We start from the raw sequence: 27,667 nt of genomic DNA, 5'->3' as shown, positions 1-27,667 counted from the left end.
TGCACACCTTCACCTTCTTTTCTATATATCAAGATGAAACAAATCTTACTGTTAGTCTAATAACTTTTATATATATATATTTACACCAAGACGGTGTTAAATGAAATTGGACACCATACTCATGCTTTTCAATAACATATATGGTCAAATCGCTGATAGACCCCACTTCTAAATTATTAAACCCATCATTCTGCATTGACACTGATATCTTGGAGTAAATTAAAAACACCCATTCGGGTCAACACCCTCTAAAACATACATTAAAAGAGATAACAGGAATCCTGAAAAATACCAAACAAACAGGAAACAAAAACAATCAGCCCGGCATGGTCCATGTATCCTGAAAATAAACTGTTAACACAGAGATATGTCTCGCCTATTTGTTATTTTGATAATACAAATGTTGAAATTCAAATAGCAATACTTTAACATGTAAGTTATGCAAATACTCAAAGTCAATGAACCATGACTGAAGGTATAGGGCCAAACAATCTCCATGGAAATGAGATGTACCAATGCTAATACAACTGCATACCAAATACCATTGACTTAACATAAGCGGTTGATGTTAAACTGACCTTATCACAAACTAATACATGTAAACTAAGAAAAAGTTTCAAAGTCAATTGACCATAACTGCGGGGGCGGGGCGAAATAATCTTTATGGAAATGAGATATGCCAATGATATTACAACTTCATACCAAATATCATGGACCTACCACTAGTGGTTCCCCTTAAACTGACCTAATCACAAACTAATACATGCAAACTAAGCAAATATTCAAAGTCAATAGACCATGACTGAGGGGGCAGGGCTAAATAATCTCCATGGAAATGAGATATGCCAATGCTTATACAACTGCATACTAAATATCATTAACCTACCACTAGTGGTTCCCCATAAACTGACCTAATCACAAACTAATACATGTAAACTAACCAAAGTTTCAAAGTCAACAAACCATTACTGAGGGGGCGGGGCAAATTAATCTCCATGGTAATGAGATTTGCCAATCCAAATACAACTGCATACCAAATATCATTGACCTGCCACTATTGGTTCACCACAAACTAGACCGAATCACAAACTAATACATTGTTGACGCCGGAAACAGCATACCTATGTCTCGCTTTTTGACTCCGTCAAGGCGAGACAAAAATGGCACATAATTTGGCCTTATATTTTATCGAACACTGTCAGTTATCTGTAAGTGGGATACTACTGCTCGAGAAAATAAATAAACTGTTAACACAGAGATATGTCTCGCCTATCGGCATAAAATTCAGAAAATAGTGAGTAGGGCCTCGAAATAGTTGACAAACTGAGATGTACAGACTCATCATCAAACAAATTAAATCATCATTCTTTTTTAAATGCCGTTAAATATTTTATATCTACAGATTATAAAAAGAAGGATTCCAAATTGAAAATATCATAAAATTGAACTATTTACTTGTTCAATGTTCTAGTTCTTACATGTTTCCATTGACAACCGTAGTAACATTCTTGTTTATAATACCCAGCTTAAAGAACAATGATTCAGTCTTCATTATAAGTGGAACAATATTCACATCTAAACGTGAATATGAATTAAAGAAATAATTAAATATTAAATAAACAATGAACCAGAATGATGCACCCTTCTTTTGCATTTGAAATTGTTGCAAAATTACAATGAAATACTGTTAATTCAGAAATGTTCGCAATGTTTTTATGCCATAAATTGTGATGAGATAAGTGTTCCAAAATTTAAAAAAACTTGCATTACAGCAATACTTTCTTAATTTGCAGCACTTGAAAAGTGAATAAGAAGTCAGTTCAACTGTCCTATTGAAAAAGTCTCATGAGATATTCAAAGTGATATAACTATTGCTTAAAACATAAGTGTTATAAGTCCCATTACTCTGGAACATTAGACCAGAAATCTTTTAAATAAGACAGAAGCCTATATTTAAAAATCTCAAAAGAAGTCTAAATTTTGTGGTAATTTGATCAAAGTTTACTCAAGCTAGTGTTTATCAAAAATTCAATTTGAAATGTTTATAATATGTTAATTAAAGATTTCACATTTGCATGTGGTCTTACTAATATCCTATAACCAAGATATAAATATGAAAATTAAACTTATTTACAAATAAAAAGTCACACTATCCTCGAATTCATAAACAGTTAGGCAAATATGTCTTGAAAATAAAAATATTCAAGAAAAATTACTCCATCCATTGTGCACCTAAATTCAATTAAAAACAGCATTCCTTCGCGGAAATCCCTTTTATTAAATTATCATTTCACTGTTGTGCTTTAACTAAAGGACTTGTGTTCTTAGGGAGATAACACCTATAAGAAATAGATTTATATCCCTTTAATTTGAAAATTGGTTGGCTACAATATTAACATTTTTCTTTTAATTGCTTAGATTTCTATTGCAAGCAACACATATAAATACCAGTTAAGCATCATAAGAATAAAAACAACCAAGCAAATGCTACTGGTACATTTATTAATTTTTAAGGAGAATTTTTCATTCAAACTAGCAGACTAGTCAAGTGATCAAAAACTAACATTTCATGAATAGAATTAGAAAAGAATAGAACAGAAAATTTCATTTCATGTACGGTTTACATGAAACATTACAAACATAAGCTCTGTATAGATTTTGCTGACATTAATAACAATAACAACACATACAATATTAAGACATATAAAACATACACATAAGATGCAAGATAATATAAAAATTATACTATACAATTCATATAAATTAGTGCAGGTATAGGGTAAATGTCATTTAGCCAGGAATCTAACAAACCAAGCAAGAAAAAAACTAGTAATTATCATGGTCTGCTAAAAATTAAGTGTAAACCATAATATAGAAAATATTAACTGTATACTTCCGATTAAAACTTTTTCATGAAATTGATAAAAAAAAATTTCACAACGCTATATATCATAGCAACTGAAATTATCAAATTATAAAATATCTTTGCCATTTCTTCACAGGTGTCCCACCGCCTTGAAAAGATGTTCAAATTTTTCACTATGGAAAAGAAGAAAGGAAAGCCATGGTGTTTGAGTGATCCTTGGTCACGCATGGTGAAGGCAACAGGTAGTGTAAATTTGTCTGGTAAAGAAATTGGTAAATCATAATTCTTGATTTCAACAGCAAGAGTTGTGACTGAAGCTATGAAATTATTACCCCAAACTCCTAGAAAAATGGTAAAAATTTTGATTCAAAATGACATTTCATTTCATGAACCAGTTAATTAACATAGAATTATTGAGGTACTATTGTAATTTTAAAAAGACTACAAATTCATCTATCCTTATTTTACCTTAAAGTTTCAGAAATTATACTAGAAAAATAAAACGTTTAACTCCTAACAATGCAGATTAAATAAAGAGCTGCGCCACGAGCGCATGATACACCAATCCCCTTTCTGCTGGCCTTAATGTTTTAAATGGATTTATATTAAACTAAAAATAATTTTCGACAATTTTTCAACAAACAAAATTCCATAACTATGCAATGTCATATTAGAAATTTATATAAAAAAAAACTAGCTTATTTCAAAAGATATAAACTTGTCACCAAAGTTTCACGAAAACTGCTCAATGCATTTTTTGTTCATTTTCTGAAAACTTGAAAATCACTGCTAGTATTTTATGAGTTATAGTCATAAAACTGGAAAACCCCCTATTCTTAATAAATAAAATCCCATAACTCAGAAAAATAAGATCTTTAATTTATAAATTCAAACGGGAGCTTGCTTCAATATATATAAACAATTCACCAAAGTTTCATGAAAAGGAGGTTTTGAGTTATTTTACGAAGTGTTGACAATAGACGAACAATGTTATACCATCATATTTCACGCCTTAGACAAGTGTATAAAAAATAAAATTATTTACACATGTATTGTAATATTGCTTTAAGTTCAAAAATGTTAAATAAAATAATATGCATAAATTCTTTAAATAGAAATCTATTTTCAATATCCCAATTGTGGTGTTCAATATATGATGTTTATTGTTCTATAATTGCACAAAATAAAAAAGATTTAAAATCTAAATAAAAATGTATCTTCTTTACCAGGGACAGCATTACACAAGTCACATACAACATAACATTGTACTAGAAAATGTATACATATTTCTATACAATTATGAAATCTGCTGAAAACATTAATACTCTCATACTTGGTTGATACTTAAAATGCACATATTTAACACAAAACAATTTAATGTTGACATTTCTCTCTATTTTTAGGAATAAGCCTTAGTACTCTCAGGAGGAAGATAGAGGCCCTTGATCCAGTGCAGGATGTTGTAAAGGCAGTCCATAAGTCTTGTGTACGGAAGTCTGGTCCAAAGCCTTGGAAGCTGGATGAATTTAACAGGAATGTGGTGAAACGGACAATATATGACATGTACCGAAAAAGAGGTGGTGTCAATGCCCAGACTTCATGAAGTTCTGAAAGAGAAAGACATTAATGCATCCTTGTCCACAGTAGTGAGAACAGTGAAATCACTGGGTTTTCGGTAAATATATCTTACAATTTACATTTTTAAGTTAATTTTTAAAGAAATAACTGTGGATTTCTTATTGTTGTGTGGTCCCACTTTTCTTTGATTTTTTCATTAAATGTAAACCATGAACTTAAATGTTTTACTCTGCAACCAAACATATGTCGAAGTTAAACATAATTTTTCTCAATCAAGGAAAACTGGTACCCACAAAAATGAATGAATCAACAGTGTTCCTAAACTAGAGGTTCTCAAGAGCCTGTGTCGCTCACCTGTATCTACTGTGGTTTTTGTATCTACTGTGGTTTTCGAAATCATGTAAAATAAGGTTAAAATCATAATTGATAGTATTAGATACCCTAATAATTATTTTGCCTAATTTTGGTTTAATTTGGCCCAGTAGTTAAATTAAAAGCAGGTTATCCCATTGTAGTCTTACAATTGTTACTGAAGACCCCTTATCATTATTTAAATTAGTTTTCAAGTTGTGACCATTTGAAATTGTTTTTTTTTACAATTTTCCCTTAGACTTTTATAGTAAACCCCTATGTTCCAATTTTAGCCATGGCGGCCATGTTGGTTGGATGACAGGTTAATCGGATACATTTTTCAATCAAGATATCCTATTTAAAATTTTGGCTAAGTTTAATTCTTTTTAGCCCAGAAGATTAAGTGGAGAAGATTTTTGTATAAGATTACAAAAATTTACAAGAAATTTACTATAAAGGGCAATAACTCCTTAAGGGGTCCAATGCTTTGTACGGTTGGGTAGGTAGGAAATTTATTTCCTTTTTGTTTGACAAACAACATAACTTACTTGTTGTAGACAAGGAAATGAATTTACTGGACAAAAAAATGTTCATTTAATTTTTTTTGGCACAAGGAATGTGAATCATATATGTATATAACATACAATACCTGATGCAAAACACAAGAAATCTACACAGTCTTGAAATATTTGATTGACACACTGTGATCATCAACCAAATGTGGAATCTGTAATAAGAAGTATCACTAGAAATCAGTATGCAAGAAACGATGTATTTTAAAATAATAATTTTTTTTTGCAGTGAAAAATCATTTATAAATGCAACATTCATGCCTAGCAATTATATCCTCATTCAGAAGAGAAATGCAATAAATGCTACAGAAACATTAACACAATTATACAATACATCTAAATAGGAACACATGCATGAATAAACACAATTGTTTCCAGGAAAAAGCCGTAGACGTTAAACAGCCATGCATCCAGCAAGGAATGAAGGCTATTAATTTTGTTACATTGTATTTGCAATACCAGTATTTCACTAATTTATTTTTTAAGCAATGTCAACATTTATGTTTTATTCTATTGCAGACATGACATTAAACTGGTGTTTTTTCATGTTTTCTAAGAAAGGATCGGGCCGACGTCATGTCGTTGAGAGGGATGAGATTGTCGCTCTGCGTCATCATAATCTGCGTCAGGTACGTAAGTACAGGCAGCAAGAACGCTATATTGTATATAAAATTTGTTTAGTTTGCATGTATTAGTTTGTGATTAGGTCAGTTTAAGGGGAACCACTAGTGGTAGGTCAATGATATTTGGTATGAAGTTGTATAAGCATTGGCATATCTCATTTCCATGGAGATTATTTGGCCCCGCCCCCTCGGTTATGGTCTATTGACTTTGAAACTTTTACTTAGTTTACATGTATTACTTTGTGATTAGGTCAGTTAAGATGAACCGCTAATGTTAAGTCAATGATATTTGGTATGCACATGTATTGGCATTTCCTAGTTTCATTTCCATGGAGATTTAATAACTCCACCCCCTCATTATGTTTCATTGACTTTGAAACTTTTACATAGTTTACAAGCTAGTGTATGTGTTTAGGTTTGTTTTTGAAAGGGAACAAATTATGAAAAGTCAATGGTATTTGGTATGCAGTTGTATTAGCATTGGCATATCTCATTTCCATGGAGATTGTTTAGCCCTATACCTTCAGTCATGGTTCATTGACTTTGAGTATTTGCATAACTTATATGTTAAAGTATTGCTATTTTAATTTCAACATTTGTATTATCAAAATAACAAATATGCGAGACAAATCTCTGTGTTAACAGTTTATTTTCAGGATTCATGGACTATGTCGGGTTTTTTTTTTTGTTGTCTGTTTGGTATTTTTCAGGATTCCTGTTATCTCTTTTAATGTATGTTTTAGAGGGTGTTGACCCGAATGGGTGTTTTTAATTTACTCCAAGATATTGGTGTCAATGCAGAATGATGGGTTTAATAATTTAGAAGTGGGGTCAATCAGAGATTTGACCATATATGTTATTGAAAGCATGAGTATGGTGTCCAATTTCATTTAACACCGTCTTGGTGTAAATATATATATTAAAAAGTTATTAGGCTAACAGTAAGATTTGGTTCACCTTGATATCTAGAAAAAAGGTGAAGGTATGCATGAGGGTCTGGATGTGGGGTCCTTCATTTATGTATTCTTTATTTTGTAGGCCATTTTCTCTACTCTCTATTCTTTATACCTTTTCCACATTATTCTCTATTCTTTGTTTTGTTAGATCCATTTTTTTTATATTCTTTATATATATTTTGCCCATTATTCTCTATTCTGTAAACCCCCATACACATCCTCATGTAGATGTCATTTAGATGGCAGTTTAGTGACACAAATAACTGTTGCAGATATTTAGAGCCTTCAACAATTATATTCAAACCCCAACTTTTCCCTATGGAAAATCTACAACATATATGAGGGGGAGGGTACATGAAATGGTAATTTTCCAGTCCAGCTTTTTTGTATGGTAATTTTCTCTAGGTTCCACTTTCTTGCACCCTATATTCCACATCCCAATTTCATTATGTGCTATTTAAAGGAATGTCTAATGTATAATATCTTGAATGTGCAAAGATTCATGGTTTATTTACTTACATGTACAGAACTTCAGAAGAAGAAGGAAGAAAAGTTTATATGAAGGACAAAGTTGTAAATAATGTTTTCTGAACTGCATGGGTAATCCTTGTACAATAATTCTGTATTATATCAAGAAAGAACTTTTCAATAACACAAGTTGACAGCAGTGATCAGACAGTTGAATTGGAACAGTGTGATGACCATTCACCACGGGCACTGTGGTAAGACAATGATTCACATGAGCTTCAGAAAACATCATTCTTGGTTTACACGCAGGTTGTTATACCTCAACACTTTTGATGGTGGTTTTAACTTTCTTTCTTCCCATGGTTATATAATATTTGATTCCTTGAAGTCTTCTACAATATAACTGCAGTAATCAGAAGTTGATGATCGTCTGCTATTTATAAATGTCTTTTCTTTTTTCGTCTTATCCAAGATAACTCCCGGGAATACCGAAAAAATATTGTTTACATACGTCATCCGTCCTCCCAGGCAACACATCCGGTAAAAATAATGGCCGCTTTACAATTGTGAGATCACTATCGGAGGCAATTTTGACGGCGGTACCAGATATGTTAACAATGAGGGGGAAATGATTATTGAAATTAGTCAACAGCAAAAAAAAATGCGTTAGGATAATATAATTTTGAATAAACGCGGTAAGTAATTTTTACGCAGGAGGCGATTTAGCCCAATCAGGATAACTTGAAATGGACTATAGGAGACATTTCATAATTCTTAACCAATTTATTGTCTTTTAATTTTGACCTCTTATCCTTCTCTGAAAAGGAGGGCGGTATCTCTTGTTAATACGAAAATACCATAGTTGTAAATCGAATTTCATTTGTTTTTTTCTTGATTTTTGTGAGGTTAACCCCTTTTGATTGATTTTGTTGGGTTTTCATTTTTGAGTTGTGATATCAGGGGAGATAACCCCTTGCACAAAATCCGCAAAAAAACCACCGCTTCGTGTTGAAAATAACTTGACGTTTGCGTATCCAAAACTCTGTTGCCTGGATATTCATTTCGATTGTTTGTCTTAGTGGGACGCCTTATTAAATTTAAATTCAGCCCGTCATTTTTAGTTTTTAGGTTTGTCTCAGCCGTAGTTTTACTGAATTTTCACGGTCACGTGACTCTATTGTTGCTGATAGACTTGGGGTCAAACCGTAACCTGCTTTCCAACTGTTTGGCCGATGTGCAGCATCAATGACGTAATATGTGACGCCATAGACTCTGAGCAGCGCTGAAGGAAACATGGCTGCAATTGAACCTAATCCGTGGTTCTGGGTTCTCCCACCAGAGCCAATGAATGACCCACCGTTTAATAGAGCACTCACTGGACCCATTAATATGCCGCCAAGAAATGCCGCGCCAATAGCTTACTTTTATTTGCTGTTTTCTATTGACCTTATCAAAGAGTTTGTCAAACAAACAAACGGGTTGGTAAAATAATCTTTTCTGAGTTAGTTTATAGTTACTAGACGTATCTTGCATAGCCATATTGTAATTTTTTACCATCAATGTAGAACCAACGCGCCGTTGAAATGTTAATGTTGCCCATCAACCTCAAAAGAAGTAGAAAGCTTAGGGTCCTTTTTTGAACAGGCATTAGAACTGAGGACAAGTTTGTGAAAAGTATTTTGTGTATGTTTGTATTCATATAATTTGTCATAAACGTATTGTTAAGAGTTTTTATGACAATAAACATTTGAATTTGAATTTGAAAGTTAATGACACAGTCAATAGAATAATCAACAAAGTCATACGGTTTAAGTCTTTGTGAGTACAATTTCTTTCATTTATGACATTGTTCTTTCTAAAACATAATTTAGAAAATTTTGAACACTTTTATATCCCCCTACAAATACTTCAAATAAACGGGTGTTCGTCCTGCTGAAATGGTATGTGTAAACCGATCAAGATAATAGAAAGACAGCCCAACACGACTGTTTGTTCGTTCAGCTCAATAAAGAGTAATGGACATTATGTTTTTCTGTGGTTGCGTTGCAGCTTCCTCAGATACAGGGGAAGCGCCCCAATGACAGGATATAAAATAACACAAAAGCACGTCATGTAACTCAAAAGAAACGGTTATTTTTGCAGTATACGAAAACAAAATATTAAAAAGAACGGATATAAGTCAATGGCACGAAGACATCAACAAATCACCAAAACAAATGAAGAAAATAAAAATAATACATTTCTTGAGGGAACAGCCCTTTAACTCTGAAAGGGGGTACTATGGGTTTTTTTTATTCAGGTTTGCTTTATGAGTCAGGCTTGACACTTGATATTGGAATTATAATGGCAAAAACTGATAATAATAAAAAAACATTCCCTGATCATAATGTTTTTCTTCAAAGTTGGGATTAAAAATATTTTTTGAAGATAATACAGACACACACCACACTTAATCACCACTACCAAAAAATATACATTTTCAAAGTAATATGGTCGTTCCCTTAAAAAAATAAATATTTACATAACAGATTCTACGACTTTATATAATAAATGTTTATGATTATTTTTGATTATTTTTTTAGATATGCAAAGAATATTTGCAATAAAAACCATTCGCCAAACCAGACGATTTTCGAGAAAAATGCAGTGGCAGAAGGAGGGTAAACTAACCATACCTGAGTTTAAGGGAATTTTTGCCGTTTCTTTTTAACATGGGCTTAATTAGGAAAGTCTCATTTGAAGAATATTGGAATAAGAACAGTCCATCTCAGTCTACACCCTGGTTCCGTTGTACAATGTATGTTTATGATTCCAAAACATCTTAAAATTTGTGCACCAGGTGGACATAAAAAAAACTCCCTAAGCGTAATGATCCAGCTTACAAACCATCTCAAAGGTTTAAACCGTTACTTGATTTCGTTAACAGGAAATTTTTACGGTACTATAATCCCCGCAGAGAACTTGCTGTAGATGAATCCCTTGTTGGTACAAAAGGAAAGACAAGTATGTTACAGTATATGCCAGGAAAACGTTCAAGGTTTGGCGTTAAATTCTATATGTAGGTCGAGTCTGTCACCGGGTATGTTTTACAAATGGATGTATATCACGGGAAACGTTTCGATCCCACTCCTGCTGGAACATTACAAGGAACAAATGAAGTAATGAATTTAATGAAGAATTCGCATCTTCTTGGAAAAGTCTTTCATGTTTTCGCCGATAGCTTTTTTGCTTCACTTAATTTAGCTAACAAATTATTGAGAGAGCGTACGTATCTCACCCGCACAATGAGAACTAATAGACCTATGCCACAGATGATAAAAAATGCATGTCCGCAGACAGGGAATGCTGTTTACGCTAGACAGAGACAAAACATGTTTTGCCGTTTCCGCGACCACAACAGAAAAAAACCCGTCACATTGATGTCTACTTTCTACAATGCTATTGAAAACTAAACGGTAAACCTAGGATCATAGGCGCATATAATACATTCATGGGCGGTGTCGACCTTAGCGACCAAATGATCGAAGCATATAATGATCACAGGAAATGCAGTAAAGTATAGAAAAAAATTATATATCACATATTTCACCGCATTATGTTAAACGCGTATATTCTGTACCGTCATAACACATCATTACCGGTTATGTCCCGACTTCAGTTCAACCAATCTGTAATAGAAAGTTTAGCGTCTGCTTATTTGACACACAGAAATGGTAACGTGAATCGGCAAGCAAGAGTGAAAAAACTCGACGGTCGAAAAGAACGAAATTGTGTCGTTTGTTCCGACAGAAAGCGAAATATAAGAAAAAGATCAAGAACCTCTTTTGTGCAGTGTACCAGAGGACTACATGCAGCTTGCCTTCACAGGCCCGAATGTTAATCATAAATACATTTTTAATATTGTATTATATAATAACATTTGTCTGGTGTCTTTAATTGTCCAAAGTGGCTCAGTATGTGGTACACATCTACGCGAGATTTTAAACATTGACACAAATATATACCTTCTTTCACAATTTGCATTATATTTCAGAGGCAGATATGTTTTAATATTTATAAATTCTCCACGAAAAAACATTTTTGTTTTAATGTCCTTTCAGTCAGGATTCTATTTCGTCAAGATTATCTCTTCATTACGCCACCTAATTTTTATAATCGTAAAAATGGAAGCCATTGTAGTGATGACGCCCTGTCAATTTAGCCCTTGAAAACCGATAAATTTATCCACATAGTATCAATACGATCATAATATGCCGGTTGTATTTTAAAAGACAAATGTATCTACTAGTTTTTGAGCATCAGTTAACAGTTAATGTACTTTTATGCATTTGTTCAACTTAAAACTATTGCCTGATCGGTTGTCAGGGGGAAGTTTTGAAACTTCAAAAATATTTAAAAAAATTCTAATTAAATATTTCGTGGAAGGGCAGACAAAAAAAAAACTTTCAGAGGTTGAAGATTAATTACCCTAGATAACACACACAAAAAATGATTTTTTTTTTAAGTTATGCATTTTTAAGATCCACCAGAAAAGTTTGGTTTTTAGTAAAACATTGTTATTCGAACACACCTACTCTGTTGTTATGACTCACTGAAGCGAGAAGATGTATCAAATATTTTTTCTTTAATACGTTTTCAAGACAGAATAGTCAACTCAAACATGCCTGAATCTAAAAAGTAGTACTCGACTTTCTCTTTTCGATGTAATTAGTGCCCATTTTGGAGATTTTTTCCCCAAAAAAATGTCACCGGGGGCAGAGATGCAAATTGATGCTTTAAAAGGATAAATCGATTATCTTCCTTTGGAATTTTTTCTGCAGAATTTTTGCTCATGCACAAAAAAGATCCACGAGAATTTGCACCTACCACAATCGACTATTTTGTGAAAATTTGTCTATAATTTAAAAGTTTCCAAATATCTCGAAGCTTAATTCAATAATTTAAATAAAAACACATCCATAACATGCATAAAATCCTAAATTATGCACATTTATTAAACTTTAAAAGCCCATAGAAACAGATGCAAACATTTCAAATTTACCAACTTCGCCTTTTTACCTTCTTTAACAAACAGTTCCATTTCTTTTGTTTAATTTCAACTGGAATTCCGCCTGCTTTTATAAAGGGAATAATACAAAAAGCAACCCAATCATTTTGATAACAATAGTTAGTTTTCATTTATTAATAGTTTACGAAATTCCGCCCTAGCCGCAAAATATAAACATTTTTCCATGTCTCAAGACATGAGCAGTATCATAAAAGCCCAGCTGTTCCGTAGGGATTTTAGTTTGTCGTACATGTATATCGGTAAAAGGGATTTGATAAAGGGCATAGTATAACGCATATTGATAACAATTCAACATCACATATGTACATAATGAATAAAATAGATTACTCAAATATTCATTTATATGTCAATATTCCAAAATATAAGAATAAAACTTCACGATGAAAGATGACAATTGTGTGTAGAAAAATATTAGGTACACGTCTATTTGAATCCGAACACCGGTTAACATAATTCAGTGGTGTAAACTGCATCATACACGAAAACAAACGTTAAATACACGCATTTATATCTTTGTATATACTTACATTTCTTGAAAATTCGATTCACCGTGCAGTTACACTTCTCAGAAAGTACAGTGCCGGGCTCTGAGTGAGAAATTATTCAAAAAACATATGAATATACATCTACGTGACAAGTTTTAACCATTATACAAATCTACAAATTAATAGTAAGAATGATAATGTTATTTTCCTGTCATATTCTATTTATAATGCATTTTATCTTCAAAATACACTTATGATATACCAATAAAGGAAGTCCTTCGACATCAACAAAGTATCAAGATATTTATTTTCTATCTCAAGACATAGCATATTTTTGTAAAGCTAAGTATCTTCAAAATACAAATATGATATACCAATAAAGCAAGTCCTTAGACTTCAATAAAGTATCAAGACGTTTATTCTCTGTCTCAAGACATAAATTTTTTTGTAAGGCTAAGCATTTTCAACATACAAATATGACATACCGATAAGGCAAGTCCTTAAACATCTACAATGTATCAATATTTTTATTTTCTATCTCAAGACATAAAATATTTTTGTAAGGCTAAATATTTTGGAATTATTTTCGATTTACAGAAAAGATTTCATGGAAGACTTAAACAATTAAAAAACTTTTCAATATTTTTTTTCAATGTCCTTATGTCATACAAAAATAAGAGTCAACATTCGTATGCACAAATACATTAATTTCTAAAATATGTTTACCGCGTTTTCAAATATTTGATCGAACATATATCTATTTCTTGAAGATACTGACAACAGAACATATATATGTAGTAAGGTAATAGTTTCATACAGTATGATAGAAAAAGTAAACACTACACAGGTTAAACTTTAAGGTGTTACAATTAATGTTTCCTAAAAGAGCAATTTAACGCGCTAGATCATATGCTTGAACACACACAGGTCATATTTCGGAGTGGTCTTATAATTAAAACACCATCAACATTTTGCTTTAGCACAACGACAATCTCTTTTAGCACAACGACAATCTCTTTTTACACAACAACAATCTCACAACTAGTCATATAAGTATGTGTTGTGGTTACCGTATTAGTATTATCGTATCCATTCATTGCATGAGACGTCAACCTGTTTCTCGACGACACTTTATGACTTAAACTTTGAACTCATTCTGGAACCAGTTTAATTTGTTTTTGAAAGCTATAACCATCGACCGACATAATTCCAACAGAAGACCCCATTACAAATATTTTTACAGTTTTACTGTATGTCTCAAGACATGGACATTGTTAATGATGTATCTATAATCAGCCATGCAGAAAAATGCATTGATATAATAAACTAAAATTAAACGTCTTAAGATATTTTTCCATGTCTCAAGACATGAGCAGTATCATAAAAGCCCAGCTGTTCCGTAGGGATTCTAGTTGTTCGTACATGTATACCGGTAAAAGGGATTTGATAAAGGGCATAGTATAACGCATATTGATAACAATTCAACATCACTGTATGTACATAATGAATAAAATAGATTACTCAAATATTCATTTATACGTCAATATTCCAAAATATAAGAATAAAACTCAACGATGAAAGATGACAGTTGTGTGTAGAAAAATAATGGGTACACGTCTATTTGAATCGGAACACCGGTAAAAATAATTCAGTCGTGTAAATTGCATCATACACGAAAACAAACGTTAAATACACGCATTTATATCTTTGTATATACTTACATTTCTTGAAAATTCGATTCACCGTGCAGTTACACTTCTCCGAAAATACAGTTATGTGCCCTGAGTGAGAAATTAAACGAAAATATATGAATATACATCTACGTGACAAATTTTAACCATTATACAAATCCACAAATTAATAGAATTATAATGTTAATTTCCTGTCATACTCTATTTATACTGCATTTTATCTTCAAAATACACTTATGATATACCAATAGGAAGTCCTTCCACATCAACAAAGTATTAAGATATTTATTTTCTATCTCAAGACATAAAATATATTTGTAAAGCTAAGAATTTTTAAAATACAAATATGATATACCTATAAAGCAAGTCCTTAGACTTCAGTAAGTTATCAAGACGTTTATTCTCTGTCTCAAGATATAAAATATTTTGTAAGGCTAAGTATCTTCAAAAAAAAATATGACATACCGATAAAGCAAGTCCTTAGACATCTACAATGTATCATAATTTTTATTTTCCATCTCAAGACATAAAATATTTCTGTAAGGCTAAGTATTTTGGAATTATTTTCGATTTTCAGAAAAGATTTCATGGAAGACTTAAACAATTAAAAAGTTTATCAATAAAAATTTTTAATGTGCTTATTTCATACAAAACTAAGAGTCAACATTAGTATGCACAAATATATTAATTTCTAAAATATGTTTACCGCGTTTTCAAATATTTAATCGAACATAAATCTCATTCTAGAAGATACTGACAACAGAACATATATGTAGTAAGGTAATAGTTTCATACAGTATGATAGAAAAAGTAAACACTACACAGGTTGAACTTTAAAGTGTTACATTTAATGTTTCCTAAAAGAGCGATTTAACGCGCTAGATCATATGCTTGAATACACACAGGTCATGTTACGGAGTGGACTAATAATTAAAACACCATCAACATTTTGCTTTTGCACAACGACAACCTCTTTTTGCACAATGACAATCTCACAACTAGTCATATAAGTATGTGTTGTGGTTACCGTATTAGTATTGTCATATCCATTCATTGCATGAGTCGTCAACCTGTTTCTCGACGACACTTTATGACTAAAACTTTTGAACTCATTCTGGAACCAGTTTAATCTGTTTTTGAAAGCTATAACCATCGACCGACATAATTCCAACAGAAGACCCCATTATCAATTGTTTTACAGTTTAACTTTGATATCTTAAGATATTTACTGTATGTCTCAAGACATGGACATTGTCAATGATGTATTTATAATCAACCATGCAGAAAAATGCATTGATATAATAACCTAAAATGAAACGTCTTAAGACATTTTTCCGTGTCTCAAGACATGAGCAGTATCATAAAAGCCCAGCTGTTCCGTAGGGATTCTAGTTTGTCGAACATGTATATCGGTAAAAGGGATTTGATAAAGGGCATAGTATAACGCATATTGATAACAATTCAACATCACATATGTACATAATGAATAAATAGATTACTCAAATATTCATTTAGATGTCAATATTCCAAAATATAAGAATAAAACTCATCGATAAAAGATGACAGTTGTGTGTAGAAAAATATTAGGTACACGTCTATTTGAATCGGAACACCGGTAAAAATAATTCAGTCGTGTAAATTGCATCATACACGAAAACAAACGTAAAATACACGCATTTATATCTTTGTATATACTTACATTTCCTGAAAATTTGATTCACCGGGCAGTTACACTTCTCCGAAAATACAGTTATGTGTCCTGAGTGAGAAATTAAACGAAAATATATGAATATACATCTACGTGACAAATTTTAACCATTATACAAATCCACAAATTAATAGAATTATAATGTTAATTTCCTGTCATACTCTATTTATACTGCATTTTATCTTCAAAATACACTTATGATATACCAATAGGAAGTCCTTCCACATCAACAAAGTATTAGGATATTTATTTTCTATCTCAAGACATAAAATATATTTGTAAAGCTAAGAATTTTCAAAATACAAATATGATATACCAATAAAGCAAGTCCTTAGACTTCAGTAAAGTATCAAGACGTTTATTCTCTGTCTCAAGATATAAAATATTTTGTAAGGCTAAGTATCTTCAAAAAAAAATATAACATACCGATAAAGCAAGTCCTTAGACATCTACAATGTATCATAATTTTTATTTTCTATCTCAAGACATAAAATATTTCTGTAAGGCTAAGTATTTTGGAATTATTTTCGATTTTCAGAAAAGATTTCATGGAAGACTTAAACAATTAAAAAGTTTATCAATAACAAATTTTAATGTGCTTATTTCATACAAAACTAAGAGTCAACATTAGTATGCACAAATATATTAATTTCTAAAATATGTTTACCGCGTTTTCAAATATTTAATCGAACATAAATCTCATTCTAGAAGATACTGACAACAGAACATATATGTAGTAAGGTAATAGTTTCATACAGTATGATAGAAAAAGTAAACACTACACAGGTTGAACTTTAAAGTGTTACATTTAATGTTTCCTAAAAGAGCGATTTAACGCGCTAGATCATATGCTTGAATACACACAGGTCATGTTACGGAGTGGACTAATAATTAAAACACCATCAACATTTTGCTTTTGCACAACGACAACCTCTTTTTGCACAATGACAATCTCACAACTAGTCATATAAGTATGTGTTGTGGTAACCGTATTAGTATTGTCATATCCATTCATTGCATGAGTCGTCAACCTGTTTCTCGACGACACATTATGACTAAAACTTTTGAACTCATTCTGGAACCAGTTTAATCTGTTTTTGAAAGCTATAACCATCGACCGACATAATTCCAACAGAAGACCCCATTATCAATTGTTTTACAGTTTAACTTTGATATCTTAAGATATTTACTGTATGTCTCAAGACATGGACATTGTCAATGATGTATTTATAATCAACCATGCAGAAAAATGCATTGATATAATAAACTAAAATGAAACGTCTTAAGACATTTTTCCGTGTCTCAAGACATGAGCAGTATCATAAAAGCCCAGCTGTTCCGTAGGGATTTTAGTTTGTCGAACATGTAAATCGGTAAAAGGGATTTGATAAAGGGCATAGTATAACGCATATTGATAACAATTCAACATCACATATGTACATAATGAATAAATAGATTACTAAAATATTCATTTAGATGTCAATATTCCAAAATATAAGAATAAAACTCATCGATGAAAGATGACAGTTGTGTGTAGAAAAATATTAGGTACACGTCTATTTGAATCGGAACACCGGTAAAAATAATTCAGTCGTGTAAATTGCATCATACACGAAAACAAACGTAAAATACACGCATTTATATCTTTGTATATACTTACATTTCCTGAAAATTTGATTCACCGGGCAGTTACACTTCTCCGAAAATACAGTTCTGTGCTCTGAGTGAGAAGTTAAACAAAAACATATGAATATACATCTACGTGACAAGTTTTAACCATTATACAAATCTACAAATTAATAGAATGATAATGTTAATTTCCTGTCATATTCTATTTATACTGCATTTTATCTTCAAAATACACTTATTATATACAAATAAAGGAAGTCCTTCGATATCAACAAAGTATCAAGCTATTTATTTTCTATCTCAAGACAGAAAATATATTTGTAGAGCTAAGTATCTTCAAAATACAAATATGATTATATAGATATAAGAAGATGTGGTATGAGTGCCAATGAGACAACTCTCCATCCAAGTCAAAATTAATAAAAGTAAACCATTATAGGTCAAAATACGGTCTTTAACACGGAGCTTTGGCTCACACCGAACAGCAAGCTACAAAGGGCCCCAAAAATTACTAGTGTAAAACCATTCAAACGGGAAAACCAACGGTCTAATCTTTATAAAAAACGAGAAACGAGGAACACTTATGAACCACATCAAAAAACGACGACAACTGAACATCAGATTCCTGACTTAGGACAGGTGCAAACAAATGCAGCGGGTTTAAACGTTTTAATGGTACCTTCACCTTTTATCTGAATTAATAGTGTAACATCACAACATAGAAAGACACACTATCAAATATCAACTGAAATAGCTTAACTCAACCAAAGGACATATTAACACCAGTGAACATACACTGAACCAATAAATTTGACCTATGATACAATGTAAATACAAAATTAATAAACTAAGGGAAGAATAATAAAAGTAATATGTTATACCGCTATTAAAAATGTTAAACAATTTAAGAAAAACAATATGCTCGAACAAAAATATCGGCCATTTGTAATTACTTTAAACAGAGGTAAATGAAAATAATATTGTTGTTAGGTATACGTGTTCAGTTCAAATAGAGAAAGGAATTATTTTTACAAAACAAATAATTTTGATGTTCATAGTACGAAGTGAAAATGTATAGTTATACCAAACACTTATCAAAGCTGGTATATAGACCAGATATAACCCTGAATAACATTAAATAACAAAAGAGCATTTCAATTAGTATCAACAGGTCAAATAAACAAGAAAGTACGATTTGTACGATTTGAGAGTACTCGCAGTTACTGACAGTTAGTTAAAAGCCAAAAACAATTAATAATAAAAAAATCATGCATCAGAGACTAAAATCAACTAAAACACATCCCAGGGATTTAGTATTTTAACGTCATGGACAGTCAAAGAAGACATGACTTGTGCAATGCCAAAAATAAATGTATCGACAGGCAGTAGGATAGTTAGGAGTTTAACCTCTTTATAGATCAAAATGAACGCGGGTGTGTCTTTATACATCCCGTTTGAAAAGAATACAAATATAGTTATGTTTTAATTTGCTGATGACAAAATCGATATTAGTGCCAATGTAAACTATATTCAAAGATCTAATTACAACATTGGTAAGATAACCTTTACTAATAAGTTTGTTTAAAGGTTCGATGAGTTTACACGGTTCACATAGTGATTTCCGCGCTTTAAGTACAATATTACCGTAAAATTTAGGATGTGAAATACCGTTTGTAATCAGTTTTCTACAGGTACAGCCAAATTCACTAATCAAATCTTTGTATCTATGAAAGAATTTATTAAAGTTTTACGTAATTTATGGTAACGAAATCCCTGACCTAATAATTTACCAGTGATGCATTGATTACGTTCGTTAAAATCTATGACATCACTACATACACGGGCATAACGAACGAGTTGGGATATATAAACACCGTATGATGGAGCCAAAGGAACATCGCCGTCTAAAAAAGGAAAATTAACAATAGGGAATGAAAAGTCGTCTCTTTTGTCGTAAATTTTCGTATGGAGTTTTCCTTTAGAGATTGAAATGTCCAAATCTAGAAAAGGACAACTAATGCTGTTTATGTTAGATTTAGCTAAAGTAAGTTCTAATGGGTAAATTTCGGTAGTATATTTAGAGAACTCTGGATTATTTAATAAAAAAATATCATCTAGATAACGGAAGGTATTGTTGAATGTATCAACCAAATGTAACAATGACGTGTCTTTACTGAGTTTGGTCATAAACTGAGATTCATAGCAATACAGAATTAAATCTGCTATTAAAGGGGCGCAGTTAGTGCCCATAGGAATACCTACTACTTGTCGATACACTTTATCGCCGAAACGTACATGTATGTTGTCCAGGAGAATATTTAAAGCTTCAGTCATATCTTCACATTTCCAGTAAGTGTATCTAGCATACTTTCCTTTTTCGTTACAGAAAAAGGCTTTAAACGAGTTACAGCAAATAAATTTGTAATGAGATTTTTCAAAAGACCATTTAATTAAATATGAAAACTTTTTCTTGATAAGATTGTGTGGAAGTGTAATATAGAGAGTAGAAAAATCATAACTGTCAACAGAATTAAAAGGACCATCAAAAGCATGAATTTTATCTAAAACCTCTAAAGAATTTTTAACACTTCAAAAATAATTAATACCATTATTTTCATAAGCTTTACTACAAAAGTTAATAACAAGTTTTTTAATAGTAGTAAGGGAGGTAGTTAGAAACACTGATAGATTGGTAGTAGAAAACTTACTAGATGCGGAGATGAAACGGAATTTAAATGGTTTTTTGTGCAATTTAGGTAACCAGTACATAGTAGGGACTTTCAAATGTTCGGAAAGACTTTAAGCTTGGTAGTGGCAGTGATATGCTTGTTTACAATTTGACTCTCTGTGGAGCGTACGGACCTGAATGTAGATGAATTTGTAATTTCGTTTTGGAGAACTTCCGTGTAGTATATGCGTCACACCACCACTACATTATTTGCTGCTTTGTCTGTCGGTACGAACACAAACCGCTTTGCGAGTACTTGGAGTTTATTTTTTATTCTAGAAATGGGAATATCATGGACCCTATTACTAATTTCAGAATTGTTTTCAAAATGAGATATACGAATATTAAAAGTATTCATAATTTTATTCAAATAACTGTCTATAGATTTTTTATCAGATTTTTCAAGTTTACACCAATTTTTACAGTAGACAGACAGAGCGTCTTTAATGACCTGACGACACTGTTTCCAATCTATTTTAGATGGAGGACGATATTTCGGTCCTTTCTTAAGAAAAGTTATGACCTCACGGTCTTCGACGATGTTGAGGTCTCCTGTAAGGACATGGCCATGGGGAACATATCTAAAACTAGATGTTTCACAATCTCAAGTGGAAGGAACATTATTTTCTATATTGACGTCTAATGTAACTGACGTATAATTAAAAATCAAACTTCTGCTGTCTTTTTTTTATAAGAATACGAAATAATAGGTGGTTCTATATTATCAAAATATGGAGGTATTTGGCTTAGGATGGTAGAGTCATTGAATATACTAGATAAGTTAATAAAATCAATACCTCTATTTATATATTTTAATTTATGAAAATGAGGTTAATGATTTTCAGGTTTATCGATAGCAGGAAATAGCCTATGATGACAAAAGGCTGTAATAATACGGGTGTATTCATACATAGGGCTAAAAAAAGAAATTTTATCATACTCCAGAAAAAAAGCATATAATTTACTTATTGGTATCTGACCCAGTTTGCATAATACTTGATGTCTGCCATTATTTTTTATTATAGATAACAGATCTGCAAGTGTATAATTTATACGATGTTTAATACGTTGATTTAGGTTTTTGCGTTTGCCATGAGACCTTTTATTTCTAAGTCGTTTATCGACAATAATAATGACATCGATTGAAGTTTTAGTTATGTTCCCCTGTCCTAATATTTTGTCATTCAGACCGAGAGGATAAGCTGTTTGAAGTCTTTTTATTCAAAATAATTCGCGAACTTCACGTGATTTTTCAAATTGCTTGTGTGATTCTCCTGGTTGTTTCTGAACGGTTTCAAGTGGTTGGAATTTAATAAATTTTAGATTGTGATTATGCTTATCCAAATGTTGAATTTTTTAGGTTTACGAAAGCGGTAAAGGTGTTCTTGATTTCTTTTGTAATACGCTCATCCCGTCTGTCACACATATTAAATACCACATTTAGGTTGGGCTCAAGTTACCACATGTATAAGGTTTTGAGTTTTTCAGGTATTGTCACGGGAAAAGGAGAGCGAAAAAGCTCTCCCGTTCACTGTTGACCGTACAGTATTTTGTGAAGTTAATCTAAAACAGGTTAGTCACTTTTTGGCATTGCACGGGAAAATTTGTGGATATCCACGTGCATTTTTGTTAAACAATCTGGTTGTAGAGGCATTACAAATACGTTCGTTTAAGCACGTGGATATCCTAGAAGTTGTGTTGTTAATAATTTTCTTTCCATTACGTAAAATCATGATAATTAAATAGGGGTATAGGAAAAATAAGAAATAATGGAGGTTGTAACAACGAATAAGGATCACAATTACGGAATAGGAAATAATAGGCAAAGCAGTAACTCTTACAAAAACTGTTATAAAAGGCCCGACGTAAAGACTTAAGTATTACAATACTGACATATAACAAACACAGGGCAAAAACAGAGATTGTAAGAAATCTAAGTAAAACCATAGCAGGGGGCAATAAAAAAAAATAGCAGGCATGGATGAGTATTTATACATCCAAACACCATACTATATAATTGAAAATTAAGAACAAAGATATAATAAACATGTGAAAGCTCTCTCACAGTCAAACAACCCATAATTGAAAAATATAAGGGCATACACCAAAATACCAATAAAGCAAGTCATTAGATATTTATTTTCTATCTCAAGACATAAACTATATTTGTAAAGCTAAGTATCTTCAAAATACAAATATGATATACCAATAAAGCAAGTGCTTAGACTTCAATAAAGTATCAAGACGTTTATTCTCAGTCTCAAGACATAAAATGTTTTTTAAGGCTAAGTATCTTCAAAATACAAATATGACATACCGATAAAGCAAGTCCTTAGACATCTACAATTTATCAAGATTTTTAGTTTCTATTTCAAGACATAAAGTATTTTGGTAAGGCTAAGTATTTTGGAATTATTTTCGATTTTCAGAAAAGATTTCATGGAACACTTAAACAATTAAAAAGTGTATCAATAAAATTTTTTTAATGTCCTTAATCATGTTAATTCATACATCATGATAGAAAAAGTAAACAGGTTAAACTTTAAAGTGTTACATTTAATGTTTCCTAAAAGAGCGATTTAAATCGCTAGATCATATGCATGAATACACACAGGTCATGTTTCCGAGTGGACTTATAATTAAAACACCATCAACATTTTGCTTTTACACAACGACAATCTCTTTTTGCACAACGACAATCTCACAACTAGTTATATAAGTATGTGTTGTGGTTACCGTATTAATATTGTCATATCCATTCATTGCATGAGACGTCAACCTGTTTTTCGACGACACTTTATGACTTAAACTTTTGAACTCATTCTGGATCCAGTTTAATCTGTTTTGAAAGCTATAACCATCGACCGACATAATTCCAACAGAAGACCAAATTACAATTATTTTTACAGTTTAACTTAATATCTTAAGATATTTACTGTATGTCTCAAGACATGGACATTGTCAATGATGTATTTATAATCAACCATGCAGAAAAATTGCATTGATTTAATAAACTAAAATTAAACGTCTTAAGACATTCTTCCATGTCTCAAGACATAAGCAATATCATAAAAGCCCAGCTGTTCCGTAGGGATTCTAGTTTTTCGTACATGTATACCGGTAAAAGGGAATTGATAAAGGGCATAGTATAACGCATATTGATAACAATTCAACATTACATATGTACATAATGAATAAAATAAATTACTCAAATATTCATTTATATGTCAATATTCCAAAATATAAGAATAAAATTTAGCGATGAAAGATGACAGTTGTGTGTAGAAAATTATTAGGTACACGTCTATTTGAATCGGAACACCGGTAAAAATAATTCAGTCGTGTAAATTGCATCATACACGAAAACAAACATTAAATACACACATTTATATCTTTGTATATACTAACATTTTTTGAAAATTTGATTCACCGTGCAGTTACACTTCTCAGAAAATACAGTTCTGTGCTCTCAGTGAGAAATTAAACAAAAAAATATGAATATACATCTACGTGACAAGTTTTAACAATTATACAAATCTACAAATTAATAGAAGAATAATGTTACTTTCCTGTCATATTCTATTTATACTGCATTTTATCTTCAAAATACACTTATTATATACCAATATAGGAAGTCCGTCGACAAAAACAAAGTATCAAGATATTTATTTTCTACCTCAAGATATAAAATATATTTGTAAAGCTAAGTATCTTCAAAATGTAAATATGATATACCAATAAAGCAAGTCCTTAGACTTCAATAAAGTATCAAGACGTTTATTCTCTGTCTCAAAAATAAAGGCAAAAGTAGTATACCGGTGTTCAAAAGTCATAAATCGATTGAGAGAAAACAAATCCGGGTTACAAACCAAAACCGAGGGAAACACATCAACTATAAGAGGAAAACAAAGGAACAACAGGAACAGCGAAGTGCAACAAAAACAAACACCAACACACATAGAAAACGAACTATTTGATATCAACTGCCATATCCCTGACTTCGTACAGGACATTTTAAGAAAAAATGGTGGGTTAAACCTGGTTTCATGGCATGCCAAACCTCCCGCTTTATGACAATGTTAAACATTATCGCTAAAACACTAAGTGACAGAAATACAGCACAAAAACACGCAAGAACATTCATAACAGAGAAACGCACAAACAAACAATATAATAGTCGACACAAAATGCAAACCACAGAACAACAACGAACGTATTACATCAACGACCAACACCACAGGATATCAAATACAGTGACGCGCTTACGTAACTAACATCCAATCTCGAACTTTATACAATTATTTTCACAATATTCGTCCAAACAATTTTCATGACATTGATGGTATGGAAAGGCAATTTTATAACTATTTGGACAACAAACGATACGGCATAACACATTATTCAACCGAAACCATAACAAAAACATCAAAAATAAATACATGAATGTTGGATGTACAAACTACCGAGACACGTCGTATAGCCATGTAAATTCACTCTCGGTATAACAGTCATTTTCGGGAATAGGTCACGTTCGGTACTTAGCAGACAGACGACATAGATGTTAAACCACAATCTAAGACGTGGTAAAAATGTCATTTGTTAGTTTAGACACAGACACATTGTATAGATCCACCAATTCGTGATGGTGTCCATAACATTTACGGAGTGTCACTTTTAATCTTTCCTCCTCATAACTCTGTTGGAGCAGTTTCTGCGTAAGGAGCATACTCATGTATATGAAGTCAGTATAGTGTGAAAATGCACGAGCGTAACGTATCAATTGAGATTTGTACACACCATACGACGGAGCAGAGGGTATGTTACTGTAGAGAAATGGGAAATTGATAATTGGGAAGTTGAAATCATCCCGTTTGTCATAGATTTTAGTGTGAAGTCGTCCATCTGTGTCAATATTGAGGAAAAGATCAAGGTATGAAACAGTCCTTCTTTTATCAGTAGTATCCTTAATTTCCAGTTCACTGGGATATATGAGTTGCAAGTACTGACTGAAATGTGACAAGACATAAAATATTTTGTAAGGGTAAGTATCTTCAAAATACAAATATGACATACCGATAAAGCAAGTCCTTAGACATCTACAATGTATCAAAATTTTATTTTCTATCTCAAGACATAAAATATTTTTGTAAGGCTAAGTATTTTGGAATTATTTCGATTGTCAAAAAAGATTTCATGGAAGACATAACAAATTAAAAAGTTTGTCAATATTTTTTTTTAATGTCCTTATTTCATACAAAAATAAGAGTCAACATTCGTATGCACAAATTATTAATTTTTAAAATATGTTTACCGCGTTTTCAAATATTTGATCGAACATATATATATTTCTTGAAGATACTGACGACAGAACATATATAAAGTAAGGTAATAGTTTCATACAGTATGATAGAAAAAGTAAACACTTCACAGGTTAAACTTTAAAGGGTAACATTTAATGTTTCTTAAAATAGCGATTTAACGCTCTAGATCATGTGTTTGAATATACGCAGGTCATGTTTCGGAGTGGACTAATAATTAAAACACCATCAACATTTTGCTTTTGAACAACGACAATTTCTGTTTGCACAACAATAATCTCAGAACTAGTCATATAAGTATGTGTTGTGGTTACCGTATTAGTATTGTCGTATCCATTCATTGCATGAGACGTCAACCTGTTTCTCGACGACACTTTATGACTTAAACTTTTGAACTCATTTTGGAAGAACCAGTTTAATCTGTTTTTCACAGCTATAATCATCGACCGACATAATTCCAACAGAAGACCACATTACAAATATTTTTAACTTAATATCTTAAGATATTTACTGTATGTCTCAAGACATGGACATTGTCAATGATGTATTTATAATCAACCATACAGAAAAATGCATTGATATAATAAACTAAAATTAAACGTCTTAAGACATTTGTCTATGTCTCAAGACATGAGCAGTATCATAAAAGCCCAGCTGTTTCGTAGGGATTCTAGTTTTTCGTACATGTATACCGGTTAACGGGATTTGATAAAGGGCAAAGTATAACGCATATTGATAACAATTCAACATCACACATGTACATAATGAATAAAATAGATTACTGAAATATTCATTTATATGTCAATATTCCAAAATATAAGAATAAAACTCAACGATGAAAGACGACAGTTGTGTCTAGGAAAATATTAGGTACACGTCTATTTGAATCGGAACACCGGTAAGCATAATTAAGTCGTGTAAATTGCATCTTACGCGAAAACAAACGTTAATTACACGCATTTGAATCTGTGTATATACTTACATTTCTTGAAAATTTGATTCACTGTGCAGTTACACTTCTCCGAAAATACAGTTCTGGGCTCTGGGTGAGACATTAAACAAAAAACATATGAATATACATCTACGTGACAAGTTTTTACAATTATACAAATCTACAAATTAATAGAATGATAATGTTAATTTTCTGTCATATTCTATTTATACTGCATTTTATCTTCAAAATACACTGATGATATACCAATAAAGCAAGTCCTTAGACATCAACAAAGTATCAAGATATCTATTTTCTATCTCAAGACATAAAAAATATTTGTAAAGATAAGTGTCTTCAAAATACAAATATGATATACCAATAAAGCAAGTCCTTAGACTTCAATTAAGTATCAAGACGTTTATTCTCTGTCTCAAGACATAAAATATTTTGTAAGGATAAATATCTTCAAAATACAAATATGACATACCGATAAAGCAAGTCCTTAGACATCTACAATGTATGAAGATTTTTATTTCGTATCTCAAGACATAAAACAGTTTTGTAAGGCTAAGTACTTTGGAATTATTTTCAAAAAAGATTTCATGGAAGACTTAAACAATTAAAAAGTTTGTCAATAATATAAGTTATCTACGTTCATATCCGTAGATATGGATATTTTAACACCCTGAAGT

General features: G+C 31.6%; 1 long non-coding RNA gene across 2 annotated transcripts; it reads right to left on the bottom strand.

The window, feature by feature from the left end:
* Positions 1–2,485: 2,485 nt before the first annotated feature.
* LOC127725237 (uncharacterized) lies at positions 2,486–27,333 on the bottom strand. Of its 2 annotated transcripts, XR_007992880.1 has the most exons (7): positions 27,024–27,333; positions 18,027–18,086; positions 16,358–16,417; positions 14,689–14,748; positions 13,010–13,069; positions 5,445–5,522; positions 2,486–4,473 (listed from the first exon to the last, which is right to left on the bottom strand). It is a non-coding gene; the product is annotated as an uncharacterized LOC127725237 (long non-coding RNA). The 2 variants fall into 2 exon arrangements; XR_007992883.1 differs by lacking the exon at positions 16,358–16,417.
* Between the last annotated feature and the right edge of the window lie 334 nt (positions 27,334–27,667).

Source organism: Mytilus californianus, unplaced genomic scaffold (genome assembly GCF_021869535.1).
Source record: "Mytilus californianus isolate M0D057914Y unplaced genomic scaffold, xbMytCali1.0.p SCAF_1, whole genome shotgun sequence".
Taxonomy (NCBI): domain Eukaryota; kingdom Metazoa; phylum Mollusca; class Bivalvia; order Mytilida; family Mytilidae; genus Mytilus; species Mytilus californianus.
The sequence above is the reverse complement of the archived record's forward strand: the minus strand, read 5'-3'. Positions and strand labels throughout refer to the sequence as shown.